The 21,925-nt window shown below is 45.9% G+C and overlaps 1 protein-coding gene and 1 long non-coding RNA gene across 3 annotated transcripts in view; one reads left to right on the top strand and one right to left on the bottom strand.

The window, feature by feature from the left end:
- The window catches only part of DPYSL3 (dihydropyrimidinase like 3), a 115,056-nt gene that overhangs the window by 46,789 nt on the left and 46,342 nt on the right, over positions 1-21,925 (bottom strand). The window lies entirely within an intron of this gene.
- LOC142818719 (uncharacterized) lies at positions 10,562-17,381 on the top strand. The gene is made up of 4 exons (XR_012896333.1): positions 10,562-10,667; positions 11,119-11,200; positions 15,744-15,780; positions 16,809-17,381. It is a non-coding gene; the product is annotated as an uncharacterized LOC142818719 (long non-coding RNA).

Here is a 21,925-nt window from a genome sequence, read left to right as displayed (position 1 = left end):
CGCTGCTCTGTTCCAACCAAGCCGGGAGGCGCTGAGAAGGAACTGAAAGAACAGCTAATGGCATGCGCAAATTGGCACGTATGCTGCGTTGTGAGTGGTGCTGCACGTGCGCGCCAGCACCCAGGGGAAATACTGCTGATAAAAAGTTCTGATTATAAGTGCAGGGGAGCCACGATACCTACAGTGGAGAGACTATAGGGACACTCCTCAAAGAAGAGCATCCATGTTACAATCACTAAGACCCATCACTAGTATTAGTTCCAAGATCACCTTGAACTACTGAGCATGTTCTGGGAATGAATTTATTTTACAGGTCAGAAAAAAAAGAAATAGATTCACCACACAAAAGTCTGATTGTGTGAACACACAATTGTGTAAACAACAGAGACATTAGGTCACCAAGGACATTTACCTTCTTGATTAATTTGCTCACAACTGAGCTTAATCTCTCCATGGGATGGAAGTCTAATTTTTCCTTTCCCACAATCCAGAGGGTCACATGACAAAACAAACAGGCAGCAGGCTTAATATAAACAAGAGGAATTTTTTTCCACAAAATGCAGAATTAACCTGTGAAAGTCATTGCTACAGGATGTTCTGATGGTCAAAACTATAACTGGGTTGAACAACGAAGAAGTTTAAGGGTTACACAACCATCAATGGCTATTAGCTATGATAGTCAAGGTAACCCTAAACGTCTGTCAGAAACTGAAAGGAGAAGACAATGGGGAATCTCTCCAAAATCTGTCCTGATCTGTACTGGCTCTGAAATGCTGATACTGACCATCGTCAGAGACAGGCTACTGGGCAAGGAGGATCACTGGTCTGACCCAGTAAGACAGCTTTTATATTTTTAAATACCATAAAGAGACTGCAGCTATAGCAAAGATAAGGTTGTTACCACAGCAAAGCTGTAATAAAACCATACATACCATGGCATAGGAGCTTTTGGGTCTCTGATTTTAGTGTATATTAAATGGAAGAACTGTGGCATTCATTCTAAGCAGAAAAATCCAGGCAAACAAATGTGAGTGAGTCAAGACTTCATTTGGAAATCCTTGTCATTCCAGGAATCTGAATTAGGACTTCTACAGCAAATTTTCCAGATTCACCAAAATGGTTGCACCAAGAGCATTTATACATATAACCTGTTGGCTTTTACATACATTTGAAGACTTTTTAAAACATGGCGACATGTTATTTAGATATATGTAAAAACTGAAATCACTGTGCATTATTTTAAATGCTACTACAGACGGGAAAAAAGATAAACGTATGAAACCACCAGAATTTTACATGGGATGGTGGCAGTTGTTCATCTGAGAAGGTAACACGCAAGAATGTTCAACTGGAATGACATTCTTTGGAACAGTTGGGATGCTCTCTGTTGATTTAGCCAAGTCAATAGAAAGTGCACAAGATCCCCCTACTAGTTGTAGATCATTGACACAAGACTTCACTGGCTAATAAGAGCCTCGTCACAGGCTGGGGCTTGCCTCTAGTATGCCGGGGATTGAAACTGCAGTGATCAATCCACTGGATGTAGATTTATTGCATCTGCTTAGACATGATAAATCGATCTCTGAATGCTCTCCAGTTGACGTCGGAACTACACTACAACGAGAAGAGCAGCAGACGTCAATGGGAGAGCAGCCCCTGCAAACCTTACAGCACACAAGACGCTGCGGTAAGTACTTTGACTTCAGCTAGGCTATCTGCCTAATTGAAGTCATGAAGATTAGATTGATGGAGGGGGTTAATATAGACTTGGCCTAAGTTGGCAGTGGTTTTAGCTTAAATGGACCCGTCTTTGCTTGTAGCCAATGGCCTACATATCCATTTCCATCTACACTTGAAAGGATACTATCTATGTTGGCAACATAAGCTCATGTGAACTGACATTATACCAGAGTCCCACCTGGCTTAGTGATGTTAGCTTTTTTTCCTGGGGAAGTATGTCCACAACAGTAATAAGATAAAGACCTTTGAAAACAACACTGATGGGTCACACAGGAAGGACAAATAACTCTTGAGGCCACAAACCTCAAAAACTAATACTCTGTGCGACCACTGACATTTGAGATAAAGCTCAGCCACCAAACTTAACTACTTACCATTGAGTCTGGCCAGCCCAGCTCCAGGGACAAACAACATGGGCAATTTCTAAAGCTCTTTCCCAAGGAAACCAGACAGGATAGATAGTAGATACATGGGATCTAAACAGTCCCCTTCAATTATCTACTTTTTAAAAAAACTCATCTCCAACTCTGGTAATGTTCTCATCTGTCCTGTCCATTTTACAAACCTATTCCTCCCTTATTGTATTCTTAACTCCACACAGTGCTAACAGCAGCAGCTTCCTCTAATTCCACTGGTAGGGAAGTAGCTTTTTATTAATGGTGCCCAGGCCATAACCAACAGTGACTGACGATTCCATCTGCTCCCACTAGCCAAGGTCATTTTGAACTCTCTCACAGCCCTTCCTTTTAGAGCAAGTTTAGATTGATCCCTTATATCTCCCCACCGCATCCTCTTCTTTGGTTAGTAAATACTGGAAAGATCACCATAGTGATTGCAATTGGCAACGTAGGTAGTGAGAAAAATATCCCCCTGGGGTTTCTTCTGCATGCAACATCCAAAGCAACTGAGAATTGCTTGTTTGTACACTCTTAATCACATGCAATCAAGACAAAGAAATAGGGTGGGCAAGGGGTTTTAATGAACAACACTCTGAACACTGGCTGCACCTTGGCTCTGGGTGCTGGGGAGAAAAGGCTTGGAAAATTAGCCAAGGTTTCACCTCATTTACCATGTGAAGATGCTCCATCATGGATTACCAGTAACTGAAATATCCTTACCATACTCTGTACCCCAATTACATAGCATTAAAACAAGCCTTGAACTCATATCCCACATGCAGATTCAGACACAGACTGAAGAAGACGTATCAGCCTGCCACATCAAAATGGCCTTGCAGAGAGAGAGAGCTACAGCTTCCCGTGCTCCCTTTCACATAGTTAACTTAAAGTTCAGACAGACAGCAGAACTAGGCATATTAAAAGGTCCATTTGCAAAAGAAAGTATCTGGGAGGTGTGGTGTGTCCACAGGTTATAGAACTAGCTATATAGGCTAGCCCGATGGGAGCGTGTAAGGGTCTAAAGCAAAGATGGAAATGCAGCAGTACTGAGAGGGCAAGCAATTGATTATGTTTTATGCCTCTTCAATAGCAATGGAAAGTAAGGCAGTGGGCATAGAACTAGGCTGGAGACATAGCTGTTCCTGAAGGTTGCAGAGAGTCAGTAAGTCATAACCTGACTTAGCGTGTCAGTCATCTGTATAGTGAGGATAATAAGGTTTCCCTCACTCTGCAAACACTCAGAGATCTGTGGATACTCCAACTAAATATTTAGCAAATGACATTGGTTTTGGTTAATTCCTTCAGCCAGGAAACAGTGTCAGGAAAGCCCAATGTGGTGATTACTACAAACATTTGGTTAATGTACAGCCAGTCCCCGAGTTATGAACACATGGACTTATGACCGTTCGTATTTACGACCAGCCTCCTATATAGCCGGTACCCGAGTTACGATCGAAATCCATACTTACGAACAGCGTTGCCGTATGTAAGTGAATGTAATATGACTTATGAACAGATCGAGTTATGACCTACTGTTTGGTACATAACTCTTTCATAAGTCAGGGACCGGCTGTATGTTTACTTCCCTTCTCTGCTTTGTCTTGAATTCCATGCTGCTGTTCTGCTTGTATTGTATTCTGTACAGTCCTAGCAGTTAATGCCTGGTTATAGTAACCAGTGGGAATCCAGAACTTCACCTTGATCTAATGGGCTCAGAATTTACACTATCCTGAACATCCATGCTCAGTTCTTGTGGTTGAGAGGTAGGCCACTATGAAAGAGTAATTAATGCTCTTTGTTTCTGGTGTTTACTGAATTTTATCAACAAAAAATAATAAAAATAAAAACATAAAATCCTAGGATTACAAAAGCTATTTGGTTTTTACCAACTTTCATACCAATTCTGGACAATCAAAGTATGTGACATTCTTGATTATAAGAAAATCCAGTTCATTACATCAAGCACAGGAGTTTATATCAATAATAAATCAGTCTCTTAAGTGTAAATGCGAGGCTGCCTATAAAGGAAGGCAAAGTCATGGAAGATAGAGACATGCACACACACACAGGCGCAAATTAAGGATGTAAAATCACATTTAATTGGTTAACCGATTCAAAGTAATGTTTAACTGGTTAAACGATTGAAGGTAGAGTGGGTGGGGAGCTACACAAGCCTGGCCAGAACAGCCTCTGCCTGTGGCGTGCTTGGATCCGCCACAGTGAGGGGTTGCTTCAGCTGTGCTGAAGCGACCTTCTCCACAGTGGGCCTTGTGGGACTGAAGCAGCCTTCTGTGCATGGCATATGTGTATATACTGTTAAGATTCCGTTCACAAAATAAAGCACAGCACTAAGATTCTTTTACTTTCTAGACTCTTACATCTCTCTAATTGCTTTTTCTTCTGTCCTCCAATATTAGAAAAATGGTGAAGTTAATTTTTGCACCAATTTCACCTGTTTATTTTTGTAATAAACAGCAATACATTCAAAGGAAATTTCAAACAAAACAAAAACGGAAAACAAAGGGTCCTGGTTATAATCGAGGGCAGTGGTCACCCACCAATAGATTGGGATCTACTGGTAGATCTTGGAGCCTCTGACAGGTGTTTCTTACTAGTTTGGCCAAGAGGCTATCAAGCGCAGCACTTCAGCTGCCTCTTCCCCCACTGCTGCGCATCTCCTGCGCTTTGCCTTGGAGCTGCCTTCCCCTCGCGAGCTTCCTGCTTGCTGTGCAGGCAGAGAAGGAAGATGAAGGGGTGCTGATGTCAGGGTGTCCCCTCCCACCTTGTATTCTATCTCCACAGAACAGATGGGCAGGGCATAAGGGATGGATGGAGTTTGCTGGCTGCTTTTGGGAGTGGTGCAGGGCCAGGGCAGGGGTGATCCTGCCTGAGCCCCACTGCACCACCACACAGGAACCACCTGAGGTAAGCAGTGCCCAGCTGGAGCCAGAATCCCAAACCCCTGCCCCAGTCATGAACCCCCTCCTGCAACCCAAGCCCCTGTCCTAGCCCTGAGCCCTTTGGATCCAAACTCCCTTACAGAGCCTTATCCTGAACATGTTCCTGTACCTCAACTCCCTGCCCCAGGCTCAGCTCAGAGCTCCTCCCACACTCCAAATCCCTTAGCCCAAGACCAGAGCCTGCACCCCAACCCTCTGCCCCTGCCTGATGAAAGGGAGGGAAAGTGGGAGGACAGAGTGAACAGGGCCAGGGCCTCCGAGAAGGGGCACAAAGGAGGTGGGACAAGGGTATTTGGGTCCAAGGTAGATCCTGGATTGCACTTAAATTCAAAAAGTGATCTCATGCTTAAAAAGGTTGGAGACCACTGATATAGGGTAAGAAGATGGAGATTAGAGAGTTACATAGTTGCTTAGAAAGCACTCAAGGGATCCAGGAATCACCTGTTCTCTATCATTAAGCAACTTCAGGAAAAATCCTTCAGCCACATGTGAAAGGTGGCTAAACTACTATCCCCAGAGACAAAGGATCTAGGCTTTGGAATGTGGCAGTGGGAAATTCAAAACTGCAGGCAATTGCTCATTTTTTTTGGAGGCACCGTGCTCCACAAGTGACTTTGTACTTTCAAGCTGGTAGCCAGCATTGGCTTTAGGCACCTAACCACCAAATTATGCAACATCCTAACTTAGTCCCCCAAGGCTGTATTTTGAGAGACTCTGTGCCTGAACTGCTCTTCAGTTTACATCATGTTTACAGGAATCTGTGCAGGATGCTGGGGGACGGCAGCTAAGTTCCCTGTAAACTATGGGACTGTGCAGCCCTTTAACAAGCCCCATGCAGCTCATCTGAACGGGGGGAGGGGAGGGAGGGACTGACTTGCTAAGTAGAAACGTCAAATGGCAGTACTGCATGCTTGAAATGGAGGAGCTCCCAGAGTAGATAAGGAGGGAAAAGGAGGGAATAAGTGATTGGGGGGAGGGAAAGAGTAATTGGCTGGAGTGGAGTCAGAGAGGAGTTGAGTTTGGAGAGTCCTGTCTGTGTGAGGAGAGAGAGGCAGAAACAAAAATACAGAACTCTCCTTAGGCCTCCTGAACTGAAGGGGGAGGTAAAGGGCTGACTGCATGGGGTAGGTGGGGGAAAGAGGAGGTGGGTGCTGGTATCTGTGCAGTGAGGTGGAGGCATGTGGCAGTTTGTTTAGAGTGTCCTGACTCACCTGCTACAATCCTGTCTGGTTGGGTTGGAGGGAGGAGTGGAAGGGAAAGCAGGTAGCATAGGAGGGTGTGTGTGCTAGGACATTTTCATGATTACATTTCAAAACAAAGTTTGCATAGGTGTTAATGGCTTAAGGTTAGAAAGAATTAAGAATCTTTAACAGAAGTTTTTTTTGAGTGTTGCAGATATTTAAAAAACTCTGATCTTCATGATTTTTTTAAAAAAAATCCTGTGTTACTAATTAATCCATGACATATTGTATTACTTTTAGGCCAGAACTTTGCTTTGTGATAGAGTTCTGGCCCTTATGACTCAGAAGTAGCAAGTATTAGATGTGATGTTTTGTAGGACAAAACTTTATTTGCAAACTTGTTCAAACATTACATCCGTCTACTAACCATTCAGCCATGTAGATATAATTCTCTGAAAACATCCACTCAATGTGCAGCAGCAGTCAAAAAAGCAAACAATATCATTTAAAAAGGGATACAGAATAAGACCAAGAATATCTTAATGCCTCTATATGAATCCATGGTATGTCCATATCTTGAATATGGCATACAGATGTGGTCTCCTCACCACAAAATACATATAACATTGGAAAAGGTTCAGAAAAGGGCAACAAAAATGATTAGGGGTTTGGGACAGGTCCCATATGAAGAGAGATTAAAAATACTGGGATTTTTCAGTTTAGAAAAGAGGAGTTTGATAGAGGTCTATAAAAACCATGACTTGTTTGGGAAAAGTTATTTATTTGTTCCCATAACATATGAACCAGGGGTATGTCTAGGGGTAGATGTCTAGGGGAACTAGCGGTACACAGTAGCATTATTTCGGAATAACTGATGTTATTCCAAAATAAAGAGTATGGCTACACTACAAGCCTTTATTTCAAAATAATGTTGTGTTGAAAGACTTCTTACTCTGACTCATGGTAGCCTTCATTTCACAAGGAGTAAGGGAAGTCAAAGGTATAGTATTCTTCTTTCAACTTCCTGCTGCGTAGACAGCGCCTAAATTCAAGTTAAGCTATTTTGACTCAAACTACGCAACTAGCGTAGCTGAAGTTGCATACCTTAATTTGACTTTAGCCCTGCTGTGTAGCCATACGGTAGGAATAACCAAATGAAATTAATAGGTAGCAGGTTTAAAACAAAAGGAAGTTTTTCTTCACACAGCACAGAGTCAACCTGTAGAACTCTCTGCCAAAGGATGTTGTGAAGACCAGGACTTTAACAGGGTTCAAGAAAGAACTAGATAAATTCATGGAGGTTAAATCCATCAGTGGCTATTAGTCAGGATGGGTAGGAATGGTCTCCCTAGCCTCTGTTTGTCAGAGGCTGGAAATGGATGACAGAAGAGGGATCACTTGATCATTACTTATTCTGTTCAGTTCCTCTGGAGCATCTGACATTGGCCACTGTTGGAAGACAAGATACTGGGCTAGAAAGACCTTTGGTCAGACCATGTATGGCCATTCTTACTGTTCTTAAAATAAATCTCAAACTCTCTTTCTCAAGCTCTCTCTCTCTCTAAATATAAATATAAATAAATGTTCCTGCAGAACGACAGTGATGTCATCTATGTCCACATGCTGCTGCCTCCATTCTCAGCCGCTTGCTGTGACCAGCCTCTGTACTGTCCCCTCTGGGCATGGACTACTTAAGCTCCAGTTTCACATCCTGGGGGGCTGCGCTGCAGGGGCTGGGTCCCTTCCACCATCCAACCCCAACCACACCCTGGGCTGCACAGTACCCCCTCCACCATCTGAGCCCAAACTCCTACCCCTCCTGGCCCATGCCAGGTTCCCTCCACCCTCTGAGCCTGACCCCCTCCCACGGGCCATCCCAGGTCCCCTCCCCCCAGCCAGACACCTATCCCAAGCCCACTCCTGTCCCCACCCTCCAACCTACTCCTACACTACCACCTCAGCCAGACACCTACCCCAAGCCGTTCCTGTGTGCCTTTCCCATGCTCTTGCACCCTCCCACATGGCTAGACGTCTACCCCCAAAGAGAGGGGGATTGGTGGGCACAGCCGCCATGTGTGTGTATGTGTGTATAGATGTTTTTTGTTTGTATTGGTGATGCACATCTACACATTACTTCAATATTGGTGTTGCACATAAGAAATTTCAACCTTCCCAAAAGAAAATTCAACTTGGCCAAAAATAGAAAATGTTGGAGGAGACAATGGTTGGCAGGCGAGAGGCCAGGTTACTTTGCTTTTGGTTCTTAGCATTTGGAAAGACTTTGCATTTGACATGAACCGCTCAACACACAGAATCTAGAGTTTTCACTGCTTCTAGTGGATTGGGCTGAAACAATGATTTCTTAAATCTTCCTAAATATTCAATGCAAATGAATACATTCTGTTTGTTTTTTGCAGTGTTCCTTCTTCTGTTGACTGAGACCAGACTGGGGGAACTCTGGAGTTTGAATCCAGGCTTTGACAATGGCTTCATATGTGGCCTCAGGCAAGCTGCTTAATACAGGTTGGACCTCCCTGGTCCAGTACCCTCTGGACCTGATCGGTCCCACATGAGGGATTTTGCCAGACCAGGGGAGGTCATTTCTGGCCCCTCTGCTGCTGGCCCCAACCCCTGCCCTGCCCCCTGGCACCACCCCTGCTCAGCACAGCTGGGTCGTGTGCCAGCCTTCCCAGCTTTCTCCCCACAGCTCAGCTGAGCGGTGCGCCAGTTTTCCAGTCTCCCTTCCCCCCACCAGCCCAGCTGAGCCACACACTAAGCTTCCTGTCTCCCTCCTCCTACCGGCAGCATGGTAGTTTCCCGGCTCCTAGCCCCCTAGGCAGCCCAACTGGGCAGTGTACCGGGCTCTGTCCCACCCCACTTCAGGCCAGCCTCCTGGACACTCTTGGCATCGGACCAGGCCCTCAAGCCCCCTAGAACACTCTGATCCTGGAGCATTTGTAGTCCTACCAGGCCACAGCTGTTGCTGGACTAGAGTGTCCTGGTTTTTAGAGGTGCAACCTGTATCATTATACTTCACATCTGCACCCTGAAGGAATTACAGACTGGGCTCCCAGTACATTTTGAATCCAGATGCAAACTTTACCATCATTCAAAGGGTGTTTGGATCAGAGGTTTTGAATCAGGGTGAAAAAAAAAAAATCGATGATTTAAATAAAAATCAGGTTTAATTTTTTTTAAACCATCAAAATAACACACTACGTTTCTTATTTAAGAAAAACAATTACAATTAAATCTCATCACAAACATGCTACACCTACATTTACAAAAATGAATTAATGGCTCTCATCTGTCCAGCCTAATTACTAGTTCTTGCATCTTGAAAGTTCTGGGCTTTCAATTTCTGTTTCTTAGCTGACTAAAAAAGTAACAAGTGCAAAGAGAGACACAAGCTAGAGAAGGTTGTTTTTATTCTGTATGTATGTATGTATGTATGTATGTAGAGGCAGACATGGGCCATGCACAGCAGAGAAGTTAGTTAAGACATTGTCTCAAAGACAGACACACAATATATAGGAAAGGATGGAGGCAGTATAAAAAGGAACAGTGCGGTGGACTGGAAAGAAAAAGGGAAGACATTATTCAGCACATATACAGCTTCCTATATTCCCCACACTTTTGCCACACAGAAAACTGTCATGGCTTCTGGGCATAAGAGACACCCTATCTGGGACTATTTTGAAGAAATTCATTCCTGGGTAGAAAAGGAAAATGTGTCAAGTGTAAGCAGTGCAAGAAGTTGATGCAGGGTCTTGATGCAAGAATGAATCATCATAAGAAAAACTGCTTATTGGGAGGAAATGATGTGGATGAGAATGTGGATATGGCTGAGTGGATAAACTGGTTAGTAACTTAAATAATTAATTTTGCAAGGCATCATTTTTCAAGACCATCTATGCCTTTTAGTGTAAATATGATGTGACAAGTAAATTCCCAAGCTCTTTGCTTTGTTAGATGTTGCTAGAAACTCCCCCACTAATCCTGATGACTTGTTTAGTCAACTAGGTTTAGACATTTATCATTCAAGTATACAATACAAAAAGCTGTAGTAAGAGAAAAAGGGAGTTACTCACCTCGTGCAGTAACGAGTGTTCTTTGAGATGTGTGTCCCCGTGGGTGCTCCACTGTAGGTGAAGGGTTGCCCTGAGCCCGCAGATCGGAGCTTTGTATAGCAGTTTCCCCTGTTGAGCCACGCATGCCAAGGAGGCGTCTCGAGCCCTTCCCGCCTCCTGAGGAGCGTGACTCAACCCTCTCCCTTTCAGTTCCTCGTCTCCGCCCGAGAATTTTGACTCCAAGCAGAGGGGAGGTAGGGAGGGTCGTGGAGCACCCACAGGGACACACATCTCGAAGAACACTCGTTACTGCACGAGGTGAGTAACTCCCTTTTCTTCTTCGAGTAGTGTCCCCGTGGTTGCTCCACTGTAGGTGACTACAAAGCAGTATTCAATGTAAGGCTGGAGGGAGCTGGAGTCATTGTTTAGCAGCGGTAGAGAGTACTGCTGTGGCAACTGCTGAATCACTCTTGAGTTGTGGAAGGATAGCGTAGTGTTTAGCAAAAGTATGGTCTGAAGACCATGTTGCTGCCCGGTAAATGTCTCTTAAGGGGACATTGCCCAGAAAAGCTGTAGAAGCAGCCGTGGCTCGAGTAGAATGCGCTCGTGGTGGGCGTTGTAGCGGTCTATTGCCCAGAGAGTGGCATTTGATTTTACATGTCGATATCCACTTTGAGATTCGTTGCGATGATATTGGTGTCCCTTTGGATTGTTCAGCAATGGACATAAAAAGTCTTTCAGATTTACGAAATGGTTTTGTTCTTTCCAGGAAGAAGGCCAGGGCCCTCCGGATGTCCAGAGTGTGCATGCTGGCGTCTGTCTGCGAAGAATGCAGTTTGGGAAAAAGATAGGTAATACGATCGGTTCGTTGAGATGGAATTCTGTACAGACCTTTGGCAAAAACGTGGGGTGGGGTCTCAGTATGACCCTATCCTTTGTGAAAACTGTGTAAGGAGGTTCTGACATTAATGCTCCGAGTTCGCTCACCCTCCTGACGGAGGTGATGGCTAAGAGGAAACAGACTTTCATAAAAAGGAAGGGAAGTGGTACTGTTGCCAGTGGCTCAAAGGGAGGTCTGGTGAGGCAGTTCAAAACAAGATTTAGGTCCCACAAAGGGGGTAGGGCCTTATGTGGTGGGTACACATTCTGGGGTCCCTTGAGGAATCTCTTCGTAATAGGATGGTTAAAAATGGAGAAGCCGTCTACTGAGGTATGAAATGCTGCTATTGCAGAGAGGTGTACTCTTAGAGGAGATTGACAGTCCTGATGCTTTAAGGTCCAGAATGTAGTCTAGGATGGTAGTTAGTATTGAGGCACGGGGCTCCACTTTGGCTCGCTGATACCAGTGACAGAAACGTGTCCATTTCTGTTGGTAAGTTTTCCGAGTAGACTGTCTCCTGCTATAGAGGAGGACGTCTTTTACTCGCTGGGAGTCGTGCTCTTCTACCTCCGAGAACCAGAGAGAATCCATGCGTGAAGATGCAGGGTACTGATTTGTGGATGCAGTATCCTGCCATCCTCCTGAGATAGTAGGTCTATCCGGTATGGTAGTGGGTGGGGAGGCTGGACCGCTAGCCTGTGAAGGTATGGGTACCAGGTTTGGCGAGACCATGATGGCGCAATCAGGGTGACTAGGGCTTTGTCTCTCAGGATCTTGCGCAGAACTCTTGGGATGAGCGGTATGGGAGGAAAGGCGTAGTGTAGGGGGGCTGTCCATTTGATTAGGAAGGCATCCCCCAGAGAGTGTTTGCCAAGTCCTGCACGTGAGCAGAATTGGGGACATTTGGTGTTCTGGGTAGAAGCAAAGAGGTTTATCAATGGTCATCCTCACTGGTGGAAAATTGAGTTCGCCACCTCCCTATGTAACTCCCATTCGTGGTCTGCGGTGAAGTTTCGGCTGAGGGAGTCCGCTTTGGTATTGTTCACTCTGGGCAGGTAGGATGCTATAAGGGTGACTTGGTTGCGGATGCACGCATTCCACAGGCAAATAGCCTCCACGCATAAAGAGCGGAAGTGGGCTCCACCCTGTCTGTTTATGTAGAACATCGCGCAGATGTTGTCCGTTAGGATGCGGACTGTGTGATTGGCGATGTCGGATGCAAAGTGTGCACAGGCATTTCTTACTGTCCTCAATTCAAGGAGATTGATATGTAAGAGTGTCTCGTTTGGGGACCACATGCCTTGAACTTTGTGACAGTCCATATGTGCCCCCCAGCCGAGCAGGGAAGCATCAGTGGTGATTTGAATAGTGGGTTCGATTTGTTGGAATAGAACCCCCACCAGAAGATTATTTGGCACTGTCCACCATCGTAAGGATGCGAGCACGTCTGGTGGGATAGTAACCTTTTTGTTTCGAGGGTGTCGTGATGGGATATAAACGGTTGCAATCCAGAGCTGAAAACATCGAAAGTGCAGACGAGCATGGTGGACTACATAGGTGGTAGAAGCCATGTGTCCCATTAGTCAGAGGCATGTAAGTACTGTGGTGGTAGGAACTGTGAGCATCCCGTTTATAATTTCTTGCATGGTTGCAAAGCGTTGCTGAGGTAGGTATGCCCGGGCTGTAACTGAGTCCAGGCGTGCGCCAATGAACTCTATATCTTGAACCGGGTGCAGAATTGATTTGGTTACATGGAAATAGGCATCTTGGAGGTCGAGGGCTGCGAACCAGTCCCCTCGATGTAGCGCAGGAATGATAGCGGAAAGAGTGACCATCTTGAAACATTGTCTCTTGAGAAATTTGTTCAGTTTGCGGAGATCCAATATAGGTCTCCAACCCCCTGTTGTTTTCTCGGTCAGGAAATAGTTCGAGTAAAACCCTCTCCCGTGGAACTCTCGGGGTACCCTTTCTATAGCCCCAATGACAAGGAGCCGATTGACTTCTTGTTTTAGAAGGGTTTCGTGAGAGTGGTCCCTGAAAAGGGATGGGATAGGGGAAAGGGTAGGGGGGATAGAAATAAAAGGGATGGTATAGCCCACTCGAATTATCTCTAGGACCCAGTGGTCCGATGTTATGGATTCCCACTGTGGGAGGAAGGCGCGCAAACGGTGGTTGAATAGATGGCCATGTTGAGGTGCGAGATCGAACGGGAGGTCTTGCAGACCCTCGACCAATTGTGCTGCTTAGATGGTTGGTTAGCTAGCGGGCGGGCTTGGTTGGGTCTCCTTCTGGGACCTTGCTGTCTTGGTCTGTTGTCTTCATAAAGCCTCTGTGGTCGATTGTATTGTCCATACCGATATCGATTATATGAATTATATGGGGTGTATCGCCTGTGTTTATAGGGTGGTGTGCACATACCTAGCGTGCGAAGTGTGGACTTAGAATTTTTGCTGTTGTGGAGTATTTCGTCCGTAGTGGCTGCAAATAGCTTTTGTTTGTCAAATGGCAAGTCCTCCACTTTCGGCTGGAGTTCGCGGGGAACTCCAGACGACTGGAGCCAAGAAGCTCTATGCATCACTACCGCTGTAGCTGTAACTCGGGCTGCAGTATCAGTTACATCCATTGCCATTTGGAGAGCGGCACGGGCGATCATATGGCCCTCATGAACTATTAATTTTAAGATGGGTCTTTTGGAGCCGGGGAGATGCGCCATTAGTTCTCCCAGTTTTGAGTAGTTGTCAAAGTTGTGATTTGATAAGAGAGCAGAGTAATTTGATATTCTGAGTTGTAGGGTTGAAGAGGAGTATACTTTCTTGCCAAAGGAGTCCAACTTTTTGTGGTCCTTGTCTGCATTACCCGTCCTATACTGTGGAAACTTCGCTCGTTGTTGTGCTGAGTCCACGACTAGTGAGTTAGGTTGTGGGTGAGTGAAGAGAAAGTCGTTGTCTTTTGAGGGGACAAAGTACTTTGTCAATTTTCCTGTTGGTTGGATGGATGGATGCAGGCGTCTTCCACAGATCTTCTGAGGTCTCCATGATTGCCTCGTCTATATGTAGGGCAATCTTGCCCTGTAGTATCGGATATAGATTCTTTAAACAATTGGTATTGTTTCTTCTGCACCTCTTGCAGGGAGACATTCTGGCTTGTCGCTACTCTCTTGAATAGTTCTTGGAACTGTTTTAGATCGTCAGTCATTCCAGTGTCTGATGGTACTACGGCGTCCTCTCGTTGTGCATCAAGGGCATCAGAGTGTGTGACGTTTACTGACTGAGTATCTGAGTCACTGTCTAAGATTTGTCCCACCTCGTCCTCCGAAAAACTTGCTGGAGGTAGGGGTTGTGGCCAAGGCAAACTTCTCCAGGATACAGTGGAACGAGGAGGGGAGTGGTGTCCATATGGATCCCAGTGTTCCCATGGTCCCCACTGCAGTGGATAAGGTGGAGGTGGGTAAGGCCAGTATGGGTGCCATGGGCCATGTTGTGGCGGAGCCCTATAATGGTGGGAGTGAGCCTTCCCAGGTGACGGATGTCACGAGGAATAGACCATGTGGTGGTCATCGTCAAGAAGGGGAGCGTCGAGAAGAGACAATGGTGATATCGACCTGGGAGGGGATTCCCTTGATGGAGACCCCTCAGGAGAGTAAGAAGTAGAGGGCAGGCACAGATAGTGCTGCCTGCTGTATGGATCAGTCTCTTGTTGGGGCTGATCCCTAGGAGCCTCATCTGGCTGCTTGTCTGGCTGTGGGAGGACCAGCAGAACATCAGTTGATGACAGTGGCTTCGGAGGCTGCCCATCCTTTTGCTGCGGTGCCGTGACTTTAAGAGGCACCGCAGCTTTAAGCCGTGGTGTAGCTTTCGGTGCTGCAGAGGCTTGAAGCGGCGCCGGGGCTGGAAGCGGTGCCGCGCTTGCAAGCGGCACCACGGTTTGAATCGGCGCCGGCTTTTCATGCCATGCCAGCTGCTTAGAGCGCTCCTGGGGCCGCTCAGCTGTTGAGCGCCCCGATCCCGGTGCGGAGTGAGAGGATCGCCCCGAAGCCTTAGTGGCAGGGGACTTCATAGCCTGGTGTGCCTCTCCTCTGTGTTTGGGAGAGGAAGAGGCTGGAAGAGAGCAGGATGGAGAGGGTCTCGCTCTCGGGGCATTTCTGGAAGGCGGCGGAGGCTCTTGCCGCGGTGCAGATTGTTCTCCCGCAGGCTGTAGAGCTTTTTCAAATAAAATCATCTTGAAGCGGAGCTCACGGTCTTTTCTGGCTCTCGCCGTCAGGGAATTGCAGTGGGTACAGTTGTGGGGAGAGTGGGTCTCCCCCAAACACCGTATGCAGTCCGAGTGGCAATCTGAAGCCGGCATTGGGTCCCAGCAGTGACCACACTTTTTAAAACCTGAGGAGCCGGACATTGCGAGCTCTCTCCCTCTTGAAATTATTATATTTATCTTCTATATTGTTATAGTTTATGTGGTTTTGCTTTTTTTTTTTTTTTTTTTTTTTTAAAGTCTTTATGTGTTTCTTGTTTTGACAGACGGGAGAAAGCCGGTTCACCGGAGTCCCGGTCTGAGGTAAGTTCAAGCCCCCTGAGGGGGGGATTTAATTAACTCTATTTTTCCTATTTCTAGTTTTTTTGTTTGTTTTTTTTAATAAAGAAACAAGGAAAGAGTAACTAGGATAAAACAGGGGAAGCTAACTATGCCTAAATAACCAAGGGAAAAGTAGTCAGATAGTCTGACAGGGAGTTCCTGGCTGCTCCGTCCGCTGACGAGGGCGGTTAAAGAGGAACTGAAAGGGAGGGGGTTGAGTCACGCTCCTCAGGAGGCGGGAAGGGCTCGAGACGCCTCCTGGGCATGCGTGGCTCAACAGGGGAAACTGCTATACAAAGCTCCGATCTGCGGCTCAGGGCAACCCTTCACCTACAGTGGAGCACCCACGGGGACACTATTCGAAGAAGAATCTAGAGTTGCCAGTTGCCACTTAGTATCATTTTCTTATAATACACAATATTTTGGAACATCATGGCCACAGATCATAATGGTATGATACCCTATGGGTATGTCTACGCTGCAAAGTTAATTCGAAATAACAGCCATTATTTCAAATTAACTTCAATAGCATCTATACATGCAAACCGCTATTTCAAATTTAATTTGAAATAGCAGAGTGCTTAATTCGAATTTGGTAAACCTCATTCTATGAGGAGTAATGCCAAAATTGAAATAGCTAATTTGAAATAAGTGTTGTGTAGACACTTAATTAGAATTAGCTGGCCTCCAGCCCCTCCCAGTTTCCCCTGGTGGCCACTCTGACCCCAGGGCGGGACCCAGCAGGGCACCCTCCTTTCACAAGCCTCCTCTACACAGGGGCAGGGAACATCTCCCCCCCTTTAGCCGCACTATACACGGCACGGGGGCATGGGTGCGGTCTTGGGGCAGCTCCCACTCCCGGGGAGAGCCAGACATCCCGACCATGGCCTCTGTGCAAGCACGTCGGCTCTGACGGTGCAGGGCACAGTCGTCCTTACCTCGCAGGGGGTGCTGGGCATCATCCACTGCATCCCCAGGAAGAACTGACTATTCCTCTTCTTTCTCCACAGCCACACTAGCTGCACATGCAGGGCACACCACCCGACCTGGGACATGCTCCCGCACCCGAGGGCTCCTCCGGACCACCAGCACGTGGCAGGGGTACTGGGACTAGCACCTGGGGGCCCTGTGAGCCCTGCACCGCACCATCCAGGCCTGGGTGCTGGAGGACCTGCAGCTCCGCCGGGAGCAGCTTGCCCAGGACCATGCCATGTGCTCACACCTGCAGTCCCTGCTGCCCTGTGCCACCCCAGCACCTGCTGCCCCCCCAGCTACTGTTCCTCTTCCCACTCCTGCACCCCCTCCTACCTCTCCTTCCTCAACCACCTCCTCAATCTCCACACACCCCACCTCAACCTCCACACTCTCCTCCCCATCCGCCAGGGGACACTCTGAGGCCTCCGCACCTGCCGTGCTGGGAGACATGTGGCCCGATGAGACTCGCGCCCCTGAGCGCTGAGCTTCCCCTTCCCCCCCTTGCTTCCCCCTTCCAGCTCCCTCTCCCAGTTTCCCCCTCCTCTCCCGTCTCCCGCCTCCTTTCCCCAGTCTCCCCAGAGTTTCATTCCCCTTCCCAGTTTTGTTAAATAAAGACAGTTCGTGTTTATGAAAAAAGTGTCTTTTATTTGACATCAGGAAGCGGGGCTAGGGAGGGGTAAGTGGAAGGATGTGAGGGAGGAATGGGGCACGAGCCCCCCGGTGGGGAGTAGTGGGGAGGCTCTGAGGGCTCCTCGGGGTGAACGCTCTCCCGCAGGGCCTCCTGGATCCTGACAGCCCCCTGATGAACCTCCCAGATGGCAGCCTGCAGCAAGTGCTGCCGGGATGATGGCAACGACCTCATGAGACGCACCAGCATGCCCAGGGGCAGCTCTGGCTCCATGTGGCCGAGTGCTGTGGTGTCCCAAGTGCAGGCACTCACGGCACTCCAAAACAGGACTGCTTTGCTGTCCCTCATCGAGGTAGACAAGCAAGCAGGGAACCCTGAGAACTATCTGTCCGGGGTGGGCGTAGGGTCCCTTTAAGCACGGAGCTCAGTTAGACTCAGGCAGCAGCCCCACACACTAAGTCCTAACCTGATGCCCTGCCGGCACTTAACTTCGGTTCAGGGTCTACTCAGTGTGGACATGCTATTTTGAAATAGTTTTTGTGTACAGATGCGTTATTTCGAATTAATTTGAAATAGTTAATTTGAATTTAAGCTAAGTCAAATTAACGCTGTAGTGTAGACATACCCTATCTTACTTCAGCATAACTCAGCTTTTATAAGGGAACCCCATTATATAATTGTTTTCTCAAAAAAACAGAAGTGCCAGTGAGTTCAATGGGGCTTACTCCAAAATTAAGTGTACTCTTAGCACAGTCATAGCTCTTTGGATAACTTGAATTAAATCAACAATTTAAATCACCTTGATTTAAATAAATCCACCCTGTTTTGAACCATACTTATATCTACTTATAAGTCACTCTAAAAAGAGGGTTGAGTCAATGAATTAGTGTTAAGCACCATGTATGGATTAGTACTAGTCCAAGTTGAGGTTACTACTGTGGCTACATCTAGACTGTTTTCCTCTTCTGAAAGAGGAAATACAAATGAGGAAAGAGGAAATACAAATGAAGCATCGATTAGCATTTTCCTCACACTTCATTTGCATATCCTCTTCTGATCCTTTTTTCGGAAGAGGTTTTTGCACAAAAAAGGCAGTCTAGAAGCGTGTTTTTTGCACAAACGCCGTTTTTTTAAAAGAACATTTATTCCTCAAAAAATGAGGTTTGCAGGTTCTTTCAAAAAAAGGGGGTTTTGCACAAAAAAACCTGATCTAGACTGCTTTTTTTGTGCAAAAACCTCTTCTGAAAAAAGGATCAGAAGAGGATATGCAAATGAAGCACAAGAAAATGCTAATCAGTGCTTCATTTGAATTTCCTCATTCGGAAGAGGAAAACAGTGTAGACGTAGCCTTTGACACTACCGGAATACATGCATACCCTCCTTTTCCTCTGGCTCATCATACTTCCTTAGTTTACTGCTTTATCAATGCTTGCTATGATAGACAATATTGCTGAACTGTAGGATGCAGCCTGTACAGTTACCAAGCCCAAAGAAAAAAAATCAAATACTTCTGATCTTAAAGATTTTTTTTGGTCATCATCTCTTCTTCCACAAAGTAAATACAAACACAGGTTACCCCACCTTTCTAAACACAGCAGGACTAGCTGTACCTCCACATACAGAGCTCAGGTATAGCAAGACTGAAGGCTCTTTAGAATGGAATCTTTCAAAAAATAAAAACACATTTCACGCTACCTGCCCAATGGCACCCTATAGAGATAAGGCATCAGTGTTTTATGGTGACAATGCCAATGTGATTGGGTGGCATGGTGCTTAATGTACTCACTCTGCAGCATCTGAGTACCAGAGAGACACCAGAGAAAGAGGTGAGCAAGACACAACTGAGATGGAAAACAATGAAAAAAAGGGAGAAACCACAACTGGAGAAGTCGTAGAACAGACAGAATTGGGATACCGCAACAGAGATGGTCTGATCTAGGGATGGTAAATTTTGAGTTACTGATGGTACATTTTGATAAGTCAATAGGGTGTCTCCACCTTTGAAGTGTAGTGACAGCCCTGGGAGCCTGGAGTCAGCTGGGATGTCCTCTGATGGCCCCGGGCTCCATGCGGTGCTGCCGCTTTGAAACACCACAGGGAGCACATCATCAGGCTTCATGTGGCATTTCAAAGAAGCAGCACTGCACGGAGTTGGGAATCAGCAGGGAAATCTCCAGCTGATCCCGGGTTCCACGCGGCACTGCCACTTTGAAATGCTACGTGCAACCTGGGGACACCCCAGCTGGCCCCAGGCTGCACATGGTGTTTCAAAGCGGCAGCCCAGACTCCGGGAGGCGCTGCCGCTTTGAAGTACCCCTTCCTCTCCCCCACCCCCTCCTGGCCACTTGCTGCCTCTTTCTGATAGAGGCAGCAAAGGAGAGGGGGAAAAGTGACTAGTCATTCACATCCCTAGTCTGATCAATCACAGACCCTAAGGACCAGGTTCTCAAAAGTGCTTTTCACCCAGCAGCATTTACTGGGATGCTAAAAGCCAGATTTTCAGAGAGCTGGGTGGCCAAAGCACTGAGAGCTCTTTTGAATGTATGCCTCCACAAAACATGAATGCTTAGTTCTTAGGAAAATCTGCATATCCATGCTGCTCTCTGAAAGGCAAGGGGAACATTTGGACTAGCATGGGGAAGGGGATAACTAAGTCAGTGGGTCTACCACAATGCTGAGAACTAAGTGAAATCATGACTATAATACATGAGAGCATTTACACAGCACTATCATAAATGCAGGTGGCAACTTAGAAGAGCTGACATCAGACACAGCCCCCTGGTTCCAGAGAACTTGTATTTGCTAACCTGCTCTGATAGTAAGTCTATTACATGAACTTCATATTCTTAAACATATGGTTCTCTTCTCTGATCCATATCCTTAAAACAAACAACTAAAAACCTCACATGCTAATCCGGGGTATCACTGTAATTAATCCCTAATGAGAGGAGAATTTATAATTTAAAACCCACAGCAACAAAACAGAGTTTTGTGAACAGCAACTTACCAGAATTCATCCTGTCCAGATAAAAGAGATTCTGACCAGATTCTCTGGGGCAGAAGTTTGATCTATATTTAGAATTTGATGGGAAAATAAAACTGCTAAGACGTTGGTGGCCACCATTTGTGTGAGAGATACCAAGATGCAACCCCCATTACTCTTGGAGCATCAATTCACTAACTACACACCACTAGCTGCTCCAAAGCCCATTGACAATGACAATGCTCCCAGTGATTTCAACAGGAGCAGTTACCTGTTCTCTTTGGCTTGCCTACAGGAACAGTTCAAAGTGCAGCTGAAGCAGTGCTTTAAACTGAAAGTGTAGTAACAGAATGAGAGTTGGAAGGGGAGTAGCGAATAGCCCTATAGCCTGGTTCGCACTGGCTCTTTACAGCATTGTAACTGGTTGAAGGGGTGCTTTTCATACTCCTGAGTCAGCAAGTTACAAAGCTGTAAAGTGCCAGTGTAGACTTAGTTTTAGCCTCAAACCTGGGACAGTAAACAAAGACTAAAATTTGACGTCATTCTTTTGAGAAATCTGAGCTCCAGTTTTAAGCATGTTAGTATTTTTTTTTAAAAGAACTCCTACAAAACAAAATACCATGAACAGAAACATTGTGCATTATTTGCCAAGCCTGGCAAAAGAGAAACAGAGGTTAAGTAGGGAAAAGTAATTAGAATTTTAAAACTCAGATTTTCAACCTGAAGGTCAATCCTGCTAACACTTGTTACCAAACCTGCCAAAAGCACACTACTGTCAGGCCACAGGCTAATGACACACAAAAGGATATTTTAAAAAAAAATCCCAAACGCGTATCCCTATCCTGACATCAGATCCATACATATAAACCTATGTAGAACCTCAGTGACTTCAAAAGAACTTCATTAAAAGGACATACGGATAAGCCTGCCCAGATCAGATTGCAGGACTGGGATCTGTGATTTTTATCTTAATCACATCCTTACAAATTCAATCTGACTTGTTTTCCCAGTAGACTCCTGGGATTCATTCCTTCTAGAAAAGGGGAGGAACAATCAATCAGTGAGAGCTGAAAATAAAGCTGCTGCCGGTGGAAGAAGTATGATTCTTACATACCTCAATCCACTGACTTGAAAATATAAAGAGATAAACAACTATTAAATAAAATACTTAAACTACTAAAAAGGGGATTTTATTACAATTACTGGATAAAATGATGACAATCTGAGGAACCATACATATTTAATTTTATATAAATGAACATTTTGTTGCAGATGTGAAGAGCTTCTCATTGCTAATAACTGCTAATGACCTTAATGATTTTATTTGTATATTATGTGCCAGAGGATGAATGAGACCTCAATTTAAAAGATTCAGCTTCATCTGGAGTTCATCCTGGGCACTGGTGCCAGATACTCTGTCCATATGAATGAGAAAGAAGATCTGCATTAGCTTCTATCTATTAGCTTAAAGAAAAAAAAATGACCTCATGCTTATGGCTCTGGAATCTGTTTAGGACATGTCCAAATTTAAGGGGAGTTGG

The sequence above is a fragment of the Pelodiscus sinensis genome, chromosome 17 (genome assembly GCF_049634645.1).
Source record: "Pelodiscus sinensis isolate JC-2024 chromosome 17, ASM4963464v1, whole genome shotgun sequence".
NCBI lineage: Eukaryota > Metazoa > Chordata > Testudines > Trionychidae > Pelodiscus > Pelodiscus sinensis.
This window is presented reverse-complemented; position numbering and strand designations above follow the sequence as displayed.